The sequence below is a fragment of the Salmo salar genome, chromosome ssa27 (assembly GCF_905237065.1).
Source record: "Salmo salar chromosome ssa27, Ssal_v3.1, whole genome shotgun sequence".
NCBI lineage: Eukaryota > Metazoa > Chordata > Actinopteri > Salmoniformes > Salmonidae > Salmo > Salmo salar.
In genome coordinates, this window is record NC_059468.1 from 9,987,155 (window position 1) to 10,009,232 (window position 22,078).

The following is a 22,078-nucleotide window of genomic DNA, read 5'->3' on the forward strand; positions in this document are numbered from 1 at the left end:
GTATTTTTGTTTCATCAGACCAGAGGACATTTCTCCAAAAAGTACGATCTTTGTGCCCATGTGCAGTTGCAAACCGTAGTCTGGCTTTTTTATGGCGGTTTTGGAGCAGTGGCTTCTTCCTTGCTGAGCGGCCTTTCAGGTTATGTCGATATAGTACGCGTTTTACTATGAATATAGATACTTTTGTACTTATTCTCCTCCAGAATCTTCACAAGGTCCTTTGCTGTTGTTCTGGGATTGATTTGCACTTTTTGCACCAAATTACGTTCATATCTAGGAGACAGAACGCGTTTCCTTCCTGAGCGGTATGACGGCTGCGTGTTCCCATGGTGTTTATACTATTGCTTGTACACATGAACGTGGTAGCTTCAGGCGTTTGGAAATTGCTCCCAAGGATGCACCAGACTTGTGGAGGTCTATCATTTTTTTTTCTGAGGTCTTGGCTGATTTCTTTTGATTTTCCCATGATGTCAAGCAAAGAGGCACTGAGTTTGAAGGTAGGCCTTGAAATACATCCTCAGGTGTACATCCAATTGACTCAAATTATGTCAATTAGCCTATCAGAAGCTTCTAAAGCCATGACATCATTTTCTGGAATTTTCCTCTGTTTAAAGGCACAGTCAACTTAGTGTATGTAAACTTCTGACCCACTGGATTTGTGATACAGTGAATTATAAGTGAAATAATCTGTCTGTAAACAATTGTTGGAAAAATTACTTGTATCATGCACAAAGTAGATGTCCTAACCGACTTGCCAAAACTATAGTTTGTTAACAAGAAATTTGTGGAGTGGTTGAAAAACAAGTTTTAATGACTCCAACCTATGTGTATGTAAACTTCCAACTTCAACTGTATATAAACAAATATTGCATATCTTCATTTATTTCCACAATTAACAAATAATATGCATAATAATGTTGACAGTTCATACGAAGGATTGTTTCCTATAAGCAGGATTGGCATTACAAAAATTACATTTTTTTTTTGCAAGCAACTCTTATTTTGGCAACAATTTGTGATTCATCCTATATTGTCCCTAACGTCATTACCCCATAGCAACAGATGTGGGATACACACACACACACACACACACACACACACACACACACACACACACACACACACACACACACACACACACACACACACACACACACACACACACTCCCTTCCCCCACAAACAACCACAAGCTCAGATGTTCAACATTTGTTCCATCCCTGAGCCCAGCGCAAGAGAAGACTTGATGTGTGAATGCATATACAGTTGTAGCTGTTTGAGAAGGCATACAAATTGAGCAAGAATGGGGAGATTTGATTAACCAATATGAGGTCCTAGCTGATGGCGCTCAGATACACCCCCCCTACCCTGAAACACAGACACGCTGGTTCCCCGTTATGACCATTTTCCAAGCATCTCTGTGCAGTCAGACCTTTTGATTATTTTGTGCCACCAGGGCCACAATAACTTTCCCCCTCTCTGGTTGTCTGAGTGTGATCGCCTCTCCATGGGTTAAATTTGTTGAATTTGTTGTTGCCTAATCTGTTGAGATAATTTCCTTATTAATTTCTAGCCAGATGTAAAATGTTCATGTTTTGACTAGTTTAATAGAGTGTGTTAGGTCTGCTCTAAATGAAATTAGCATAACCCCTGTGTTCCATAGGGTCTAGTGTTGTTTTTGTGTGGTTTAGGCTCAAACCATTTCAGTAGGTGTGAGCAGAAGCAGGCTCCCTCACTTCCTGACAGTTAGCAGCAGCAGGTCATAGTGAAATATAGGTCATAGTGAAATATATATATATATTTCACTATGACCTATATTTCACTATAAACGCAGTTGACAGTGAGAGGACGTTTCTTTTTTTGCTAAGTTTATATATATATAAACTTAGCAAAAAAAGAAACGTCCTCTCACTGTCAACTGCGTTTATTTTCAGCAAACTTAACATGTGTAAATATTTGTATGAACATAAGATTCAACAACTGAGACGTAAACTGAATAAGTTCCACAGACGTGTCACTACTTCCGCCGAATTCGGTTCCTCTCCTTGTTCGGGGCGGTGTTCGGCGGTCGACGTCACCGGTCTTTTAGCCATCGCCGATCCACCTTTCATTTTCCATTTGTTTTGTCTTGTTTCCCACACACCTGGTTTATATTCCCTCATTATTTGACGTGTATATAACCCTCTGTTCCCCCCATGTCTGTGTGTGGAATTGGTTGTTGTAAGTGTTTTGTGTATTTCTGACTGGTTAGCGACGGGTTGTTTCAACCCGTATTTTGCTGTTCTGGGTGCCGTTTGTTTTTGCATCATTAAAGTACTCCGGCTGTTACCCATTTCTGCTCTCCGGGGCCTGACTTCCCTGCAGCCAGTTACACACCGCTTACAACATGTGACTAACAGAAATTGAATAATGTGTCCCTGAACAAAGGGGGGGGGGTCAAAGTAACAGTCAGTATCTGGTGTGGCCACCAGCTGCATTAAGTACTGCAGTGCATCTCCTCCTCATGGACTGCACCAGATTTGCCAGTTGTTGCTGTGAGATGTTACCACGCTCTTCCACCAAGGCACCTGCAAGTTCCCGGACATTTCTGGGGGGAATGGCCCTAGCCCTCACCCTCCTATCCAACAGGTCCCAGATGTGCTCAATGGGATTGAGATCCGGGCTCTTCGCTGGCCATGGCAGAACACTGACATTCCTGTCTTGCAGGAAATCACGCCCAGAACAAGCAGTATGGCTGGTGGCATTGTCATGTCAGGATGAGCCTGCAGGAAGGGTACCACATGATGGAGGAGGATGTCTTCCCTCTAACACACAGCGTTGAGATTACCTACAATGACAACAAGCTCAGTCCGATGATGCTGTGACACACCGCCCCAGACCATGACGGACCCTCCACCTCCAAATCGATCCCGCTCCAGAGTACAGGCCTCGGTGTAACGCTCATTCCTTCAACGATAAACGCGAATCCGACTATCACCCCTGGTGAGACAAAACCACGATTCGTCAGTGAAGAGCACTCTCTGCCAGTCCTGTGTGGTCCAGCGACGGTGGGTTTGTGCCCATTATTGCCGTTGATGTCTGGTGAGGACCTGCCTTACAACAGGCCTACAAGCCCTCAGTCCAGCCTCTCTCAGCCTATTGCGGACAGTCTGAGCACTGATGGAAGGATTGTCCATTCCTGGTGTAACTCTGGCAGTTGTTGTTGCCATCCTGTACATGTCCCGCAGGTGTGATGTTCGGATGTACCAATCCTGTGCAGGTGTTGTTACACGCGGTCTGCCACTGCAAGGACGATCAGCTGTCCGTCCTGTCTCCCTGTAGCGCTGTCTTAGGCGTCTCACAGTACGGACATTGCAATTTATTGCCCTGGCCACATCTGCAGTCCTCATGCCTCCTTGCAGCTTGCCTAAGGCACATTCACGCAGATGAGCAGGGACCCTGGGCATCTTTCTTTTGGTGTTTTTCAGAGTCAGTAGAAAGGCCTATATAGTGTCCTAAGTTTTCATAACTGTGACCTTAATTGCCTACCGTCAAGCTGTTAGTGTCTTAACGACCGTTCCACAGGTGCATGTTCATTAATTGTTTATGGTTCAGTGAACAAGCATGAGAAATTTAGTTTTTAAACCCTTTACAATGAAGATCTGCAAAGTTATTTGGATTTTTACGAATTATCTTTGAAAGACAGGGTCCTGATAAAGGCTGTTTCTTTTTTTGCTGAGTTTATGTTAAGAAATTGGCATGGCAGCCGCAGTGCAATTTCAAATCAAATCAAATGTTATTAGTCACATACAAATGGTTAGCAGATGTTAATGCGAGTGTAGCGAAATGCTTGTGCTTCTAGTTCCGACTATGCAGTAAAATCTAACAAGTAATCTAACAAATTCACAACTACCTTATACACACAAATGTAAAGGGATGAATAAGAATATGTACATATAAATATATGGATGAGCAATGGCGTGCGTCATAGGCAAGATGCAGTAGATGGTATAGAATACAGTATATACATATGAGATGACATATGTAAAACATCATTAAAGTGGCATTATTTAAAGTGACTAGTGATAGCTTTATTAAGTCCGTTTATTTAAGTGGCCAGAGATTTGAGTCTGTATGTTGGCAGCAGCCTCTCTATGTTAGTGATGGCTGTTTAACAGTCTGATGGCCTTGAGATAGAATCTGTTTTTCAGCCTGTCGGTCCCAGCTTTGATGCACCTGTACTGACCTAGCCTTCTGGATGATAGGAAGTAGCCCAAACTCCAACAAACCGCACCCAATACATTTTCACCTGCAACATCGTTTTCAAAATAGGCCAATTGCGGGAAACAAACATATGGTTTAAAATGGTGCACCAGGAAAGCAGCAGAAAATAATCATAACCCCTCCCCCCTAACAAATAAAAGTAAGCATCAACAAACTTGACATACAGGATTGACCCCAGTTGTTATTATTTTGTTTGACCCTTTTCTGTTTCCATCTACGCAGGCCGGCACCTGTGTGTCACTGGGCCATGACTCCTGCGGACCTGCTCTCACTTCGGGTCAAAGCCAGGCCCGCAGAGGTTGTTGTGCTCTTCACAAGGTCTTACTGTCGGCCTAGCTATGGAAACACAATTTCCCTAGTATAACATAAGGCCGTATATACTATGCACTAGTGTAACACTGGTGTTACAATCTAAAAGCAGCATATTCTGTGTATTGATGGTAAGATAAAGGCTAGTGCAACATTGTGGGCCCAATGTGAACCTGAATGCATCATCAGCATGTCCTCTTAGAGTTTTCGGTCATAGTCTGCTGGTCTGATGTGGAATGTTCCCTCTAATCTGCGCACGTGCGCAGGACTGCCGCGCAGAGCTTAGAAGAAATATCAACCCACAGAGAGAAGCACGAGATTGAACTTCACTCAACTTTCTAGAGTTTTCCCTCTTAGTTAACACTATCAACGCTTCCCTTCACTGTGGCAATTCAAATCAAATCTGATTTGTCATATGCGCTGAATACAGTCAAATACTTCCTTACAAGCCCTTAACCAACGAATCAGTTTTAAGAAAAATAAGTGTTAAGTAAAAAATTGAATTAACAAATAATTAAAGAGCAGCAGTAAAATAATAGTAGCGAGGCTATATACAAGGGGTACCGGTACAGAGTCAATGTGCGGGGGTACCGGTTAGTCGAGGTAATTGAGGTAATATGAACATGTAGGTAGAGTTAAAGTGACTATGCATAGATTATAAACAGAGAGTAGCAGCAGCATAAAAGAGGGGGGGCAATGCAAATAGTCTGAGTAGCCATTTGATTAGCTATTCAGGAGTCTTATGGCTTGGGGGTAGAAGCTGTTAAAAAGCCTATTGGACCTAGACTTGGCGCTCCGGTACCGCTTGCCGTGCGGCATCAGAGAGAACAGTCTATGGCTGGAGTCTTTTAATTATTTTGGGGCCTACCTCTGACACCGGCTGGTATAGAGGTCCTGGATGGCTGGAAGCTTGGCCCCGGTGATGTACTTGGCCGTACGCACTACCCTCTGTAGTGCCTTGCGGTCGGAGGCAAAGCAGTTGCCATACCAGGCAGTGATGCAACCAGTCTGGATGCTCTCTGGTGCAGCTGTAGGATCTGAGGACCCATGCCAAATCTTTTTACTCCTGAGAGGGAATAGGCTTTGTCATGCCCTCTTCATGACTGTCTTGGTGTGTTTGGACCATGATAGTTTGTTGGTGATGTGGACACCAAGGAACTTAAAGCGCTCAATCTGCTCCACTACAGCCCTGTCGATGAGAATGGACGCGTGTTCGGTCCTCCTTTTCCTGTAGTCCACAATCATCTCCTTTTGTCTTGATCACGTTGAGGGAGTATCAGGAATCAAGGTAAGACCCAAGTGCAGACTGTGTGAAGTAACAATGTTTATTGTAACCACAGGGGCAGGCAAATGACAGTTCAAGGCAGGCAGGGTTCGATAATCCAGAGCAGAGGCCAAGGTACAGGACGGCAGGCTCAGGGTCAGGTCAGGCAGAGGTTGGTAATCCAGAGGTGGAGCAAAGGTACAGAACAGCAAGCAGGCTTAGGGTCAGAGACAGGCAGTGGTCAGGCGGGCGGGTACAGGGTCAAGACAGGCAAAGGTCAAAAACCAAGAGTACGGGAAAACGAGAGACTAGGGAAAAAGAGGAGCAGAGACAAAATGCTGGTAGGCTTGAACAAAGAAGACAAAAGACAGACAGAAAACACCGGTATAAATACCCAGGGGATAATGGGGAAGATGGGCGACACCTGGAGGGGAGTGGAGACAAGCACAAGGACAGGTGAAACAGGGCGTGACAAGGAGAGGTTGTTATCCTGGCACCACACGGCCAGGTCTCTGACCTCCTCCCTATAGGCTGTCTCATCGTTGTCAGTGATCAGGCCTACTACTGTTGTGTCATCGGCAAACTTTAAAAAAAAATGTTTTAACCATTATTTAACTAGGCAAGCCAGTTAAAAACAAATTCTAATTTACAATGACGGCCTACCCCGGCCAAACCTAGACTACACTGGGCCAATTGTGCGCCGCCCTATGGGACTCCCAATCACGGCCGGATGTGATACAGCCTGGATTCAAACCAGGGACTGTAGTGACGCCTCTTGCACTGAGATGCAGTGCTTTAGACCGCTGCGCCACTCGGGAGCCAAAACTTAATGATGGCGTTGGAGTCGTGCCTGGCCATGCAGTCATGAGTGAACAGGGACTACAGGAGGGGACAGAGTAAGCACCCCTGAGGGGCACCCGTGTTGAGTGGCGGATGTGTTGTTACCTACCCTTACCACCTGGGGGCGGCCCGTCAGGAAGTCCAGGATCCAGTTGCAGAGGGAGGTGTTTAGTCCCAGGTTCTTAGCTTAGTGATGAGCTTTGAGGGTACTATGGTGTTGAACGCTGAGCTGTAGTCAATTAATAGCATTCTCAATTGTGATTGAATTAACGCAATATTAGCCACTTTCAACGCAACATACCAAAACAAAACGAACTATGCAAGAGATTTTGTTGTAGGCAGACTGCATAGGAGTAGGATTCTATTGGGCACAACTCTACACAGACCGGTGTGGCATAACCAATCAGAGCTTCAGTAGGCCTATATGCAAATAGACCCTTATAATTGTGGTCGTGAGTAGATGCGCTTGTTTTGATATCAAAGAAAGATTTGCATGAAGCCACATTTTGTTCATATCCTTTACTAGTTAGTAAGTTATTAGCCCAGTCATAGATCATTTGTAGTCAGAAATAGGGGAGTGACTGCTTCCTACAAGAGCACGAAACATTTCTAGACATCTTTGAAAAGCAAGTCAGGTAAAGAGTTTTTTTGTCTTAAAGAAGCAGTGTTGTATTTTGAGACAGGCTTAAATAACCTAGTAGAAAATAGGCAGAGGGTAGAATAATTTGTCTGATTTTATGTAATAATGGTATGGTAATAACAATACATTTTATTTTGTAAAGTGGTTTCTTGCATCAAACAGTGAAACAACATTTGCAGTCACCTCCTTGTCTGAAGGACAGGTGGATTAACAGGTTAATGTCAAGCCCTGCGTGTTTTCTTTATTCAGTCTCATGGAATGTAGGCCCACATTCAACACCACACATTAGCTGCTACTGTAGGCTGAATGATAGAACAGCTATTTCCATGTTAAAATGTTATGGGATGCATTTTCTCCATTGTTTTTGATGGTAGGCCACTCTGGTAGGCCTACATTATGATCAAATAGCCACAGTAGCCTACTTGGCCACTGTTAAAACTGTAACTTAAAGTGAGTACAGCCTCAGTGTTCACAGAGAATGCGCACTGGAAGTTGCACAGAATATTCACAACGTTCAAGTTTGCACTCAGCAGACTTGAAATTTGCTCAGTGCAAACAAAAATTAGATGTAACATTGCTGATGGGTCTTCCTCTTAAAGGGGAACTTCCCGATTTAGCCTTGGTTTCGATTCTCATTAGGAAATGCAACTGAGAATGAGATTTGGGTCTTGGAGGCGTGCTTTTGTGTGTGTGTGTGTAGGTGTGTGTTCAAACCAGAGGAGGCTGGTGGGAGGAGCTGTAGGAGGACAGACTCATTGTGATGGCTGGAATGGAATGATGGAACAGAATCATACATGTCGTTTCCATATGTTTGATAGATACCCTTCCATTAATTCCATTCCAGCCAGCTCTCCCACCAGCCTCCTCTGGTTCGAACATGTGAAGAGCTTGTACTTTCACTCTGCCAAAAGAGTACACAGTTACAGTCACTCACCCTAGATAACTTGAAACAGTCTAAACAAATCTTGTGTCTGGAAGTAGCCTAGACTAGCTAGCAAGCTAGCCAACTTCCTTCACTAATTAGCTTCAGCTGCCGATGAGCAACCATGGCAAAATTGGTTTAACTTTGGATAGCCTATCTCTGGGAATGTTCCACAACTTTTAGTTTTCTCATTAAATGTGTTCAATATTTGTATATTAATTTCTACAATTTATAGTCGGTTTTTGAGGTATTTAAGTCATTGAAATTTGGAGCTTTTGACATTTTTAAAATGTACATTGTGTAATTTACTGATAGTCCCTAACTAGCCTCATAGGGATATCAAATATCAAACCAAATTGACCATGTGCTTCGAATTGACTATTACTTGGGTGCTGCCAGCTGTGGGCAGTTTTGAAATAAACCCAAACCAAGGAAAACTGTTACGCTACCCTTCATTCCGTGACATACCATTTTTTCCTAATTATCTCGCAAATCTCAGTTTTGAACAAGACTGACTGACCAAAATGATCTTATTTACACTTTGTACTCAATTGACACAAATACATTTTTCTGACTAATATTGATGCCACATCGGCTGTTTTCGACCAAATAAGTTTTTTTTAATTGCACTCCTTTTTATTTAGTCTATCCTTTCAACCTTTTCGTATTTCTTTAAAGATCCAGGAGAGAACATACTGTAAATACAGTTACAAGAGAAATAAGAAGCTGATGAGGCCCAAGGGGAGGGTTGGAGAGCAGATGAAATACGCAGTTGAAGAAACGGATGGAGGGAAATTGAAGTGGGGAACATGAGGGGATTGTGTAGTGCATTCAGAAAGTATTCAGACCCCTTCACTTTTTCCACATTTTGTTACATTACAGCCTTATTCTGTATGTGGCATTCCCTTTCTTTTCATCCAACTCTCCCTCTGTCTCTCCCTCCCCTGCTCTTGTTTCCTCTGATTGGTTGTGTGTGGGAACTGAAGGGAAGTAGATGACATTTTATAAGCTGTCACACACAGGCACCCGAGTAACAGAACAGTTTCAACGTAGCAGAAAACAGTCCTCCACCACTCAGCCTAGCATCTCTGCCTCTCTTCTACCACCCATTGTTTCCAAACACTTATTACTTATTAATAAACCAAACCTCAATCCATATTCCTTTATTCTTTTCATTCCTCACTCCCATTCCTTCTCCAAAGAGTGTAAAAAGACTGTGACCCCCAGTAGCCAACTTGTCTAGGGTGAGGTAACAGCTCTGCAATGCTCTTGCTCCTGTCTCATTGATCTTAAACAATGACTGACAAAGCCATCAATCACATGACACCATTCATTCCTATGTAAAGACTCAAGGAGCAATGAAGCCAAATTAAGTCGGTTAAAATGGCGTCTCACGGACACAACATCAGAGACGGAAGAGGAAGCGAGACACCCCACTCACTGTTTTTTTTATGGTTCAATGAAAGTCAATGAACTAAGTAGACCAGACCCAGCTACTATTGCATTGATGTCTGTGGGTCACCCACCCTGTTAAGTAGACCGGAACTGACCATTTAAAAAAAAATGGTAAATGGCCTGAGTAAACCATCTTTATTTATCCACCATCTTTGCATAACATGCACAGTTTTAGTTACTCCAGGAAGTGGCATTGCAGGCTAGCGCAGTGTTGTCCCCTCTCATTGATTAAAGGCATCAGCATGCTTCAGTTCGACTGGTGGCAAGCTGAACCGAACAAGTGTGCTCGCATACTCCCTAAAAGACCTTCACTTGAAAAAACGACAATAGAATTGTTTGGCCATTTTGAGACGCCGTAGCCAGTATGCACCTCAAAAAGATAACTAAGGAAATCTGTCATTCGTTTTGACGTTTTTGCAGTCACGCAGTGTTGCATCTGTGCATGAGGACGAGTTGTCTCTCGTTGAATGACAACAGGTTACCAACTTCGGCTTACGTCAAGAAAAATTGTTGTGTGGCCGAACAGCCGAAATAACGAACAAAAAAACCTCACAAAATGTCATCATAATATATGCATGAACTGCGAAGCATGCGGACACCTTAATTCAAGTTGCAGGCCCACTGGGATACTAAAGGATGCCATTAGCAACTAAATTATCCTTGTAACTTTTTTTTGTGCGATTTTAAAATAATAGTTCAACGACATACATCTGGTATATAGAAGCAATTATTGGTACCACGATTGTTTTGTATTTTTTTATTTACATGAAGACAGACCTCGAAGATTGCCATTTCCCCATTCACTTTAATAGGGGATCACTCCTGTTTTCTGCAAACAATGACTGCAGTACCGCGGTCTGCCTTAAACTTCCATGGCTTCAATGAGAGGGAGCACTCGTTCTCCCCTGATCTTGAGCCATTGATAGTCATGTTTGGACTTGTCCTTCCATAAAACCTTTTCTGAACCTTAGTGCAATGATAAGCCCTGGTTGAGTTTGAGACGTTTGATCAGAACGTTAGAAGAACGTTTAGGGTTCTTCTCCTTTGTGGGGTGACCTTGGCGTCCCTAATCAGAGTGACAGACAGTCGCTGGGGGGGGGGAGAGACAGAGAGATGGGGCATATTTTCAGGACCAACAGTGCCTTCAGAAACTATTCATACCCCTTGACTTATTTCACATTTTTGTTGTTTTACAGCCTGAATTAAAAATGTGTGTGTATACACACATTACCTCATAATGACAAAGTGAAAACATGTTTTTAGAAATGTTAGCAAATTTATTGAAAATGAAATACAGAAATATCTAATTTACATGAGTATTCACACCCGAGTCAATACTTTGTAGAAGCACCTTTTTCAGCGTTTACAGCTGTGAATCCTTCTGGGTATGTCTCTAAGAGTGGCGCAGTGGTCTAAGGCACTGCATCTCAGTGCAAGAGGTGTCACTACAGTCCCTGGTTTGAATCCAGGCTGTATCACATCTGCCCGTTATTGGGAGTCCCATAGGGTGGCGCACAATTGGCCCAGCGTCGTCCGGGTTTGGCCGGGGTAGGCCGTCATTGTAAATAAGAATTTGTTCTTAACTGACTTGCCTAGTTAAATAAAAAAGAGCTTTCCACACCTGGATTGGGCAACACTTGCCCATTATTCTTTTCAAAATTACTCAAGCTTTGTCTAATTAGTTGTTAATCATTGCTAGATAAACATTTTCAGGTCAAGCCATAGATTTTCAAGTAGATTTAAGTCAAAACTGTAACTCGGCCACTCATGGACAGTATAGATTTGGCCTTGTGTTTTAGGTTATTGTCCTGCTGAAAGGTGAATTAATCTCCCAGTGTCTGGTGGAAAGCGGCTGAACCAGGTTTTCCTCTGGGATTGTGCCTGTGCTTAGCTCCATTCCGTTTACTTTTTATCGTGAACAACTCCCCAGTCCTTAACGATTACAAGCATACCCATAACATGATGCATCACCACTATGCTTGAAAATATGGAGAGTGGTACTCTGGATTTGTCCCAAACATAACACTTTGTATTCAGGACTAAAAGTTAATTGAATGCCACACTTTTTGCAGTATTACTTTAGTGCCTTGTTGCAAACAGGATGCATGTTTTGGAATATTTTTTATTATTTTCACTCTTTCATTTAGGTTAGTATTGTGGAGGACCTAGAATTGACAATGTTGTTGATCCATCCTCAGTTTTCTCCTATCACAGCCATTAAACTTTGTAACTGTTTTAAAGTCACCATTTTAGTAAATACTTTAGTAAACACTTATTTTTCTTAAAACTGCATTGTTGGTTAAGGGCTTGTAAGTAAGCATTTCACTGTAAGGTCTACACCTGTTGTACTCGGCGCAAGTGACACATCTTTTTTTAATCCATTTTAAATTCAGGCTGTAACACAACAAAATAGTTCATAGCGGTTAATCAATGTTAGCCTATCCACATTGTGAGATTTGAAAAATAGGGTAAGCAACATGATGATTGGCTAAGGTTTTATAATCTGACCAGAGGTTACATCAAATTAATTATTTTCAACCACAGTATTGTAATGAGGAAATCTCTATTTCTTTCCTAAGTGGTGCTGAGGGAATCACAATGAACAACAGAACACACAAGTGCCGACACTGATACGGGGAGAGACCAATTCGCACCAATACATCTGCATTCATTTAAAAAAACAAATAGACAGACACTAAAGAGCCATTGAGTGGGGGATGAAGGAGAGTTAAGTGAGGATGGCATTTGTCACTCACTACCATTTGAGTGTCAATGATGTTATGACGATGAAGATATTTTCAGTGTCACAGTCTCCTCAACACTCTACAGCTCTCCTCCCCCCACGAGATGATAGGGGCCCACATATCTTCGAGGCTTTTTCAAAGCCCAAAGACAATATGAACTGAGGCCCTCAAGTCATACAAGTGACAGACACACAGCTGAGGCACAGCTCCTTAGGACAAGAGGGGTGAGATGGAGGGAAGAGAGGGAGGAAGGGTTTTAAAGGAGGAACGGGGATTAAGAAAGAGGAGGGTCAGGGGGAGAGAGGGAAAGTGGAGATTTAATGGCGAGAGTAGCGAGGGTAAGTGGAAGGCCTAGAACGGTGGGGGGAGGGGGAGAAGCAGAGAGCGAGAGAGGGAGACGGAGTGAATGGGGCCTTTGTGATCAAAAGGCTTGTTTATTTTCTTGGCGCTTGAACTCTTCAGGAAACACATTGGGTCTGTCTGGCGTCCTCACCTTACAAACCCTCCCCAAGCTAACCTCTACTGTGCCTGCCTGTGCCCTGTCGCCTCTTACCAGCACTGAAATACTTCCAACATTAGATTACATACTTTAGACTGGGGAAAGTGGAGACATAGACACGCGTACTATATAGACACACACACTGTTCATTTTCTCCTCTCTGCCCGCTCCTTCCCTCTCTCTCCCAGCTGGTATTCACACATGTGTAATGGGATTACTACGCTCTTGCACTGGGGAAAGAGGGGACCGAAATGGAAGAAGAGGGGATGATGAGGCCATGGAAGATAACAGCCGGGGGCGGAAGAGGCAGGGGAGGTTATAAAGGGGATGGTTCAGGAGGGGGAGAGAGGGGTTTATGAAAAGGCAAACAAAGGCAAACAAAGATTCTAGAAGGAGAATACAAAGACAGAGGGGCAAGAAAGGCCCTCAAATGATCCCGTTATTAGACTGTTGGAAGTTCATGGGAGGAAATCGGATAGTTTCACAAATGAATTTCTAGCCCACCATTACATTTTAGAAATTCTAAAATGCACAATATCGGCACAATGCAAACAAAACGTCTCTGTGAAGCTGCTCTATGCGTATAATTCCAATTTCTATTCAAATTGTTTGGCTATAGTGAGCATTTCTAAAGCGGCACACATATAAAATAACTAAAACACGTAACCTCCCAATGAAGTTTAAATAAAGTATTGTGGAACCTCAAAGAGAGAGTGAGAGAGAGGCCACAGTGAATCCTTGAGGAAGAGAAACTGCGGAGAGGAATGTGAGATAGTTGACCTATTTTTCCATCTGTGCGCCAAATCTATAATGTACAGAAGTAGAGAGAGTGAGAGAGAGAGAGAGAGAGAGAGAGATCGAGGGAGAAAAGCAAGAGGAGGGGAGGTTAACAGTATGGGAGAGGGAAAGTTTACAGGCCTAATAGGAAGGGAGAGTGGGGGAAATAAGTTACGGGAAAGTGTGTGTGTGTATATGACAGTGTGAGAGGGCTGGAGACAGGGGGAGGGAGAGTGAGAGAGGCAGAAGTCAGAGGTATGTGTGGAACGATGTCAGTCTATATTGAGTTCAGTGTGTATGCGAGGACAGGGTCTCCTGTGTCTCACCGAGGAACTTCCCCTTCCTATTCCGATTGGCAACATGCACACCACTTCCCACTTCTCTCTCTCTCTCTCTGCCCTCACTCTTTCTCTACCCTCTCTCTCTACCCTTACTCTATCGTTGTCTGTCTTTTACGCCTGCCATCTCTTGCTTTCTGTAAACTAGGTCTGAAATCAGACTGAATTTCAACACACCCACTATTTACATAGGATGAAAAACCTGGACTGGGGAACAGAAACTTCTGCCTCAACCTTAAATTGCAGCTCTGGGAGGTTTTGTCGCTTTTCGGCTAGGGTGGAGTCTACATGCGATGGCTCCCTTTGGGCACATAAGGAAAATAAGCATGGCGGTTGGCACAGGGTGCCAGGACTGCTGAGCGGAGAACCAGCCAGCCGGCGGTCCAGAGGCGAGCGCCAATCTCAACCGTGTGTGGTCACACACTGAAGCAGACAGACAGTTGCGTCATCTGGGACTACGCATGTCTACAAGAGATGACACATGGAGAGGGTGGCAGTCGTCAAAAGACATACAGCAGCTCATCCTAGGGCCCAAAGGTGATCGTCCTGATCAGGAAAGAATCAGGAGGATAGTTATAGCGGTAGTTTATACTAGGGCCCTGAGCTTTTCCTGGAAGTGTAGCAGTCTTATTTTGTTTTATTCTGGTCAGGTCATGTTAGAGAGGAAGTCTTCTCTGTAACTAACTGACTCAACTGTGTAAATGATTACAGTGGTATTTGTTGTGATAGTTATTGTGACAGGCAGAAATGAAGTAGACTACAGGTCAATACAGGTCCTCTGCATGTGATTCATTCATTATCACAATGAAACTTCCTACACATAAACTTGTGATTCATCCATTAACACAGTGGAAATCCTCTGTTAGTTCCCACCGGAATACACTTACCAGTATATGGCATTTATCATGCAGCTGCAGGATATCTTTCAAACAGGAAAAAAGTAAATGGGCCCTTTCTTATTCACGTCAGAATCGAACCAAACCGTACTAATTTGCACGTTTAGGCATAACATTTAAAGAAGTGAATTGTTCCTCCTCAGTACACAGTGTTACCTGCACAACCACTTGTGTTGACCTCTAATTCAAATATGTATTCAAATGAGCTTAAACCTGCATGACGCGTCTGTACAGGTTGACGCTACCAGTTATTCTCAAGTCAGGAATGCAAAGTACTCAACTTCCAGTACATTTGTTTTCTTTGTCAGTCTGAAGGCCCTGCTCTGATTTTCAAGGGAACGTTTTATACTCCGTTCTATATTGGTCTGAATAAAAGACTCAGCAAGGGTACCTTTTGAATTAGGTCCCCTTCAAAATCATACATGAAAAACGCTTTTGTATATGTTAAATCGGCAGCAGTACATGGGTGCCATGATTGGCTGTTCCTACACGTGGCTCAGCCAGGCCTTCTCAAAGCATGTTTTCTCATTCTTGTGTAGGTGTCCATCTAGTGGTGGCTCTTATTAGTAGCCCAATATATCAAACGTCATAGCAATTGCCAACAACAACATAGAATGTGTTGGGCCATGCCACGCTCCATTATACATTTAAATGGGCCAGTGTGGGCATGAATGTGGCATTTCACTAAGCCCACACCAGTCTATGTGGTGTCTGTTGGTGAATTTGAGACACACTGGCAATAAACATTAGGAGAGAAATAGCCAATAGCCTCAACTGTGTATTATGGGGGGGGGGGCTTTCTCACCTCACTAGGCAGTGGAACGTGTGTGAATGCCCAACACACACAGACGCCCTCTGCAACAGCCTGGCAGGTTCTCCATTCGTTTCTAGCCCTTGATGGATTCCTCGGTTAACACATGTAGGATAAACAAGACTTCCCAGAAGAGAGGAAGAAGGACTGGGACTGACTGGAAAGATCCCTCATCGGTTCTCCCCCCCCCTCCTACACTACTAGGCCACCCAGATCCACCACACCATACCAAACGCATCAGGATTTTGTTACCATTCACCACACCAGACCAAAAGCATCAGGATTTTGTTACCATTCACCACACTAGACTAAAAGCATCAGGAGTTTGTTACCCGCAGTAACTCTCAGACAGACACTACGCAGTCTTGTGAAAGGATGATTTAAAGTGAGATTTGTCACTCGATTAAGATGACGCAAGTCTGTTTGGTTTTGGTTACCTGGTAATCTCCCACTGTGGGCTCTACCCCTATTATTGTCATATACTGAAAAGAAGGATGATATTTTCCAATTCATGTCATGTGGGAGCCGTAAGGCTGCTTCCATGATTCTGGGAAGCAGCAACAGTCTAATCTCAATGAATGAATGTATCCATCATGTAGGATGAGTATTCCATATCAATTCCAGACGATCCACGATATCCTCGATTAAAACTGAAAAACACTATGCCACCCACTAATTTACTAGAAAGACTGCACAAAGTCTGACCAAACTCTAAACCACAGTGTAGGTATAGCATACTATAGCTGAGTTCGGGTTCATCATGATGATATTATAAAATTAGAACTGAATAACTTACACCTATTTCAAAATAAAGTAACAATAGCGTTCATGACTGCAGTGGAAAGAGGTTAAAAGTATATATACATACATGGAGGCTACACAGAGGAGGAAGGGGAGGACCATCCTTCTCAGTGAATTTCATAAAAATAAATGTTTTAAAACATTACAAAAGTTATCCTTTTTAGATAAAACTATATTAAATATAATCACGTCACCAAAAAATGTATTTAAACACACTGTTTTGCAATGAAGGTCTACAGGATCCTCAACAGCACTCTGTAGGGTAGCACCATGGTGTAGCCGGAGGACAGCTAGCTTCCATCCTCCTCTGGGTACATTGACTTCAATACGAAACCTAGGAGGCTCATGGTTCTCACCCCCTTCCATAGACTTACACAGTAATAATGACAACTTCCAAAGGATGTCCTCCAACCTATCAGAGCTCTTGCAGCATGAACTAACATGTTGTCCACCCAATCAAAGGATCAGATAACAAATTTAGTACTGATAGCATAAGCTACAGCTAGCTAGCACTGCAGTGCATAAAATGTGGTGAGTAGTTGACTCAAAGAGAGAGAAAGACAATAGTTGAAGAGTTTTGAGAAATAGAGTGAGAGAGATTTCTTTATTTTTTTCTTCTCACTTTCAGTTTCACTTACTTAGCTAGAAAAAGCAGCTAACTGGTTCAGCCTACAGAGGGATGCTATGTTAGCTAGCTGGCTATGACTATCCAACACAACACTGGAACTCAAGGTAAGTTTTTGGTTTTACTCATTTATTGCCACCTGGGCCTGCCGGTGTAACTGCTTACTGACTATACACTGTAACATTACTGCATGTGTGTAGCCGGTTTACTAATGCATTAATTCTATTAGCTATGCTGACTATGACGTTACTTTAGAAAATATGGTGACAATGATGTAGGCTGTGTGTAGCGGTTAGGCTTGGAGAGGTTTCTTCACTCGTTGACATACAGCTGATGTGAAGTGCATTGAAGTCCACAAGCAATGGGAAGAGATGAGAGCGTATAGATGCGAGAAGGAATACAACTTGACTACTATGGAAGTGAACTGTGTTTATGCGTGATCAGGGATGTATTTATTCTGCTGATTCTGTTGAAAAATGTTTCCTAAACGGGACAAAACGAGAATAAACATACCTGAATTTGTCCAATAGAAATTATTGTTTGCAACTGTTGGACCAATGATTACACAATAAATCAGCTAGATGCAGGCAAGAGTGTGCAAGGTAGTATTGAATGTCACCATCAGTCCATGTGTCACTGTCTGTCACCTCAAATTTGTCTCTCAACCTGTGTGCACCTACGTTGTAAACTTTCATTCATAGGCTAGTTTGTAGCAACCTCATGATGGGTTTAGGGAAAATTTGAGTATCCTGTAGTAGCCTAAACCTATCCATGTTACATTGAACTGAGTGAATGCAATATGAATGACAGTCATCCAATGTAATAGAAATAAGGCCATGTTCATGAAAACAAATTGTCCTCCCTCATCTTAAACGGCACTGATTTTATTTATTTATATATATATATATATATATATATATATATATATATATATATATATATATATATATATATATCACACACACAAAGTATGTGGACACCCCTTCAAATTAGTGGATTCGGCTATTTCAGCCACACCTGTTGCTGATAGGTGTAGAAAATCGAGCACACAGCCATGCAATCTCCATAGACAAACATTGGCAGTAGAATGGCCTTACTGAAGAGCTCAGTGACTTTCAACGTGGCACCGTCATAGGATGCCACCTTTCCAACAAGTCAGTTTTTCACATTTCTGCCCTGCTAGAGCTGCCCCAGTCAATTGTAAGTACTGTTATTGTGAAGTGGAAACATCTAGGAGCAACAACGGCTCAGCCGCAAAGTGGTAGGCACACAAGCACACAGAACGGGACCACCGAGTGCTGAAGCGCACAACTCACTACAGAGTTCCACACTGCCTCTGGAAGCAACGTCAGCACAAGAACGGTTTGTCGGGAGCTTCATCGGGAGCTTAATGGCCGAGCATCTACACACAAGCCTATGATCAACATGCGCAATGCCAAGCATCGGCTGGAGTGGTGTAAAGCTTGCCATCATTGGAATCTGGAGCAGTGGAAACACTTTCTCTGGCGTGACGAATCACACATCACCATTTGGCAGTCTGATGGACGAATCTGGGTTTGGCGGTTAACCAAGAGAACACTTCCTACCCCAAGGCATAGTGCTAACTGTAAAGTTTGGTGGAGGAGGAATAATGGTCTGAGGCTGTTTTCCATGGTTCGGTGCTAGGCCCCTTAGTTCCAGTGAAGGGAAATCTTAACGCTACAGCATACTGTACAATGACATTCTAGACGATACTGTGCTTCCAACTTTGTGGCAACAGTTTGGGGAAGGCCCTTTCTTGTTTCAGCATGACAATGCTCCCGTTCACAAAGCAAGGTCCATACAGAAATGGTTTGTCGAGATTGGTGTGGAAGAACTTGACTGGGCTGCACAGAGCCCTAACCTCAACCCCATCGAACACCTTTGGGATGAATAGAAACGCAGATTGTGAGCCAGGCGTAATTGCCCAACATCAGTGCCGGACCTCACTAATGCTCGTGTGGCTGAATGGAAGCAAGTGCCCGCAGCAATGTTCCAACATCTAGTGGAAAGCCTTCCCAGAAGAGTGGAGGGTATTATCGCAGCAAAGGGGGGACAAACTCCATATTAATGCCGATGATTTTGTAATGAGATGTTTGACGAGCAGGTGTCCACATACTTTTGGTCATGTAGTGTATTTAGTCTAGAGACATTGGACCTCTAACCTACTTTTCTTTGTGTATCTACTCTTATCAAGGACTCTATTTTGCATATAGACACAGTTATTCATGAGTTCACCGACTTAGGGCTTTCTTGACCAAAACCGGTAATAGAGTTTCAGGGAGAAGACAATATACTTTATTCTTCACCTGATGCAGAAATACCCATTTGGATCCCTTTTTGTCAATGAAACAATGTTAACTGTGAACTATGATTGAACTCAGCTTCAAATTGAGTTCAAAATACTACTTTAAATCTACATACTGGCACCGCAAAAGTATCTCTTTAGTCATATGCTAGACATTCAATAACTGGTTTTGATAGAATGAGTACCTATTTGACACCAAGAGGGCAAATAAATAAAAGACATGGACAGATTGGTCTAAATTCGCACTTTATTCCTAACACTTACTGTTTCATTTGTCCCCCTCCCCCCAAACAACAGGTGCACCCATAGCGATGAGTAAGGGACAGTTTAACAGTTGGGAACTAAATCAAAAAATGGGTTACTAACTCAGAGAGAGAGTTGAGGTAAAAGCAGTTTACTCACAAACAGAAATGAAATGGGTCGTAACAGATACAAAGTTAGAGAGCAGTGTTTTAGTTATCAGCGTCATCATCATCAAACATTGTATTAAAGAGAACTTTTTGAGTTTTTACCATCAAAAATAAAAATTGGAATTTTTTATGTGTAAAATAAAAAAGGTTGGTGGAGTTCTTTGGTTTTCACTATTGAGGTTTTCATTAGTAAAATCTTTCTTTGCCGTACTAATGAAATTACCTTTGGATTTAAGCTGTATTGTAGAGAAAAAAAAGTTTAAAAAAGAAACAAAGAATCTGGGGCAAATTGACTGTTTGTTCTCTCTTTTACTATATCCACTTTAATTTGATGTGACATTCAGACATATTTATGTCCTCAAGGCCAAAGAAATATCTTAGTTCATGGAGACCTATAAGTTGAGGACATTCTTAATAAGCACATAAAACAAACATTCATAGCCACTTATAACTACTGTATAAAATGGTCACAATTCAAGGCGCATTGCTTCAAAGCATTAAGTGCTCTTGAAGACAGTAATATGTCTTTTGATATCAATGAAGGGTAATAAATACCATTATGTAGCATTTACAGTCTTTATGAAGACTCCTGAATGTTTATATACACATGGATTAACTGTGTGTGTTTTGTGTGTGTGGTCTCATTGTGGTGGTTTGACTTTGGTATCATTCTCGGTCCACCACAGGAGAGCCCTACACAGGCACACATACTGTACAGTATTAGCATCATGTTAATATCCCCACACACACCTTTTCAGAAGAAACATTGCCATAAACACCTCCAATACCCTCACAGCATTGTCAACAGAAGTCAAAGACCCACTGAAGGAGAGAGGATATAAAACAGAGGAAACTGCTTATAAACTGTTGTTTTTTTAAAACTGTTTTTTAAAAAGTGTTCTAAAGGCTTGTTCATCAAACTCAATAGCCAGGCCAGTTCTTGTATCCCTCTCCTGAGCCAAGACGACCATGGTCACATGTCTTATTAAAGCTTCTGTCTATTTGGTTTTTCATCCAAGAATATGAGGCATATATGACGTCGCCCTCACCTTGAAATGAAAGACAGGACCAGACAGCGAGAGAGAGAGAGAAAGAGCGAGCTGGAGAAAGTGTGAACATCTAGAGGCATCTAGACGTGTCTGAACTCCTATTGGCACTCACAGGTGTAAGCAGAAAAGCGAAAGGAGAAATCTCAGGGGCCACTATAACTCTAAAATGTACCCATTTCATGGATCAGTTTGATAGTCTCTCTCCCTCTCCCTCTCCTCCTCTCCGTTAGGTTAGGGCTTTAATCAGTTGACATGGGCTCTGAGATGACACCAACAGTCTTTACATTTGGTTTCAGTTTTTGTTTTAAAGCTCTACCTTTTTCTTTGTGTTTTAAAGCATTTTGTCTTCCTGTCTTAATCTCAAGATCACCTCTCTCCAAAATAGAACCTCAAAGGTCCCAATCCAGGAATAGAACAAATAAATTACATAAATGAATGAATCAATAAATAAACAGGTGAGAGTTCATAACGTACAAATCATTTGCAAAGAAATGTATCCTCACCCGAACATGAATAAATACATTATCTTCAAACAAAGATCCCCAGAGAGATAGTTTAAAGCTTTTGGTCTAAAATCAAGTCATTGTTATCATCAACATTTGTATCAAGGATCATTTCACAGCCTTTTATACATTAGCAATAAATAAGCAGTAGAACATATATTTTTCTTCCTACAAAATCTATTGAAGCACTAACAGATACATCCCCTCTAAAAGTGTCTGTCAACTGGTTTTCAGTTGATTTCCACCCGCCCCTCCCCACAATATTATCATTGGTTGCCTTTAATATCTGCCTATATGTGCCCAAGTATGCCTCATTTCACGTGTGAAGTTCCATGCCTTTATCAAACACTATTCTGGGGCACACTAGACAGAACAGTGTGTACTGAATCTTTATGGGTTGGTTAATATGCAAGAGAATAACTCTTTCCACACACTCATTCGGTCTCACTTTTCCTCTCCTGTCACATACACACCATCCATATCTCACACACAGGTATACGCGCAATCATGTATGGAAGCATGCCTGAATGCACACGCTCACACAGTACCTTTCTTGCTCTACCAGTCTTTCTATATATCTATCCAGAAAACCTAGCACAAACACAGTT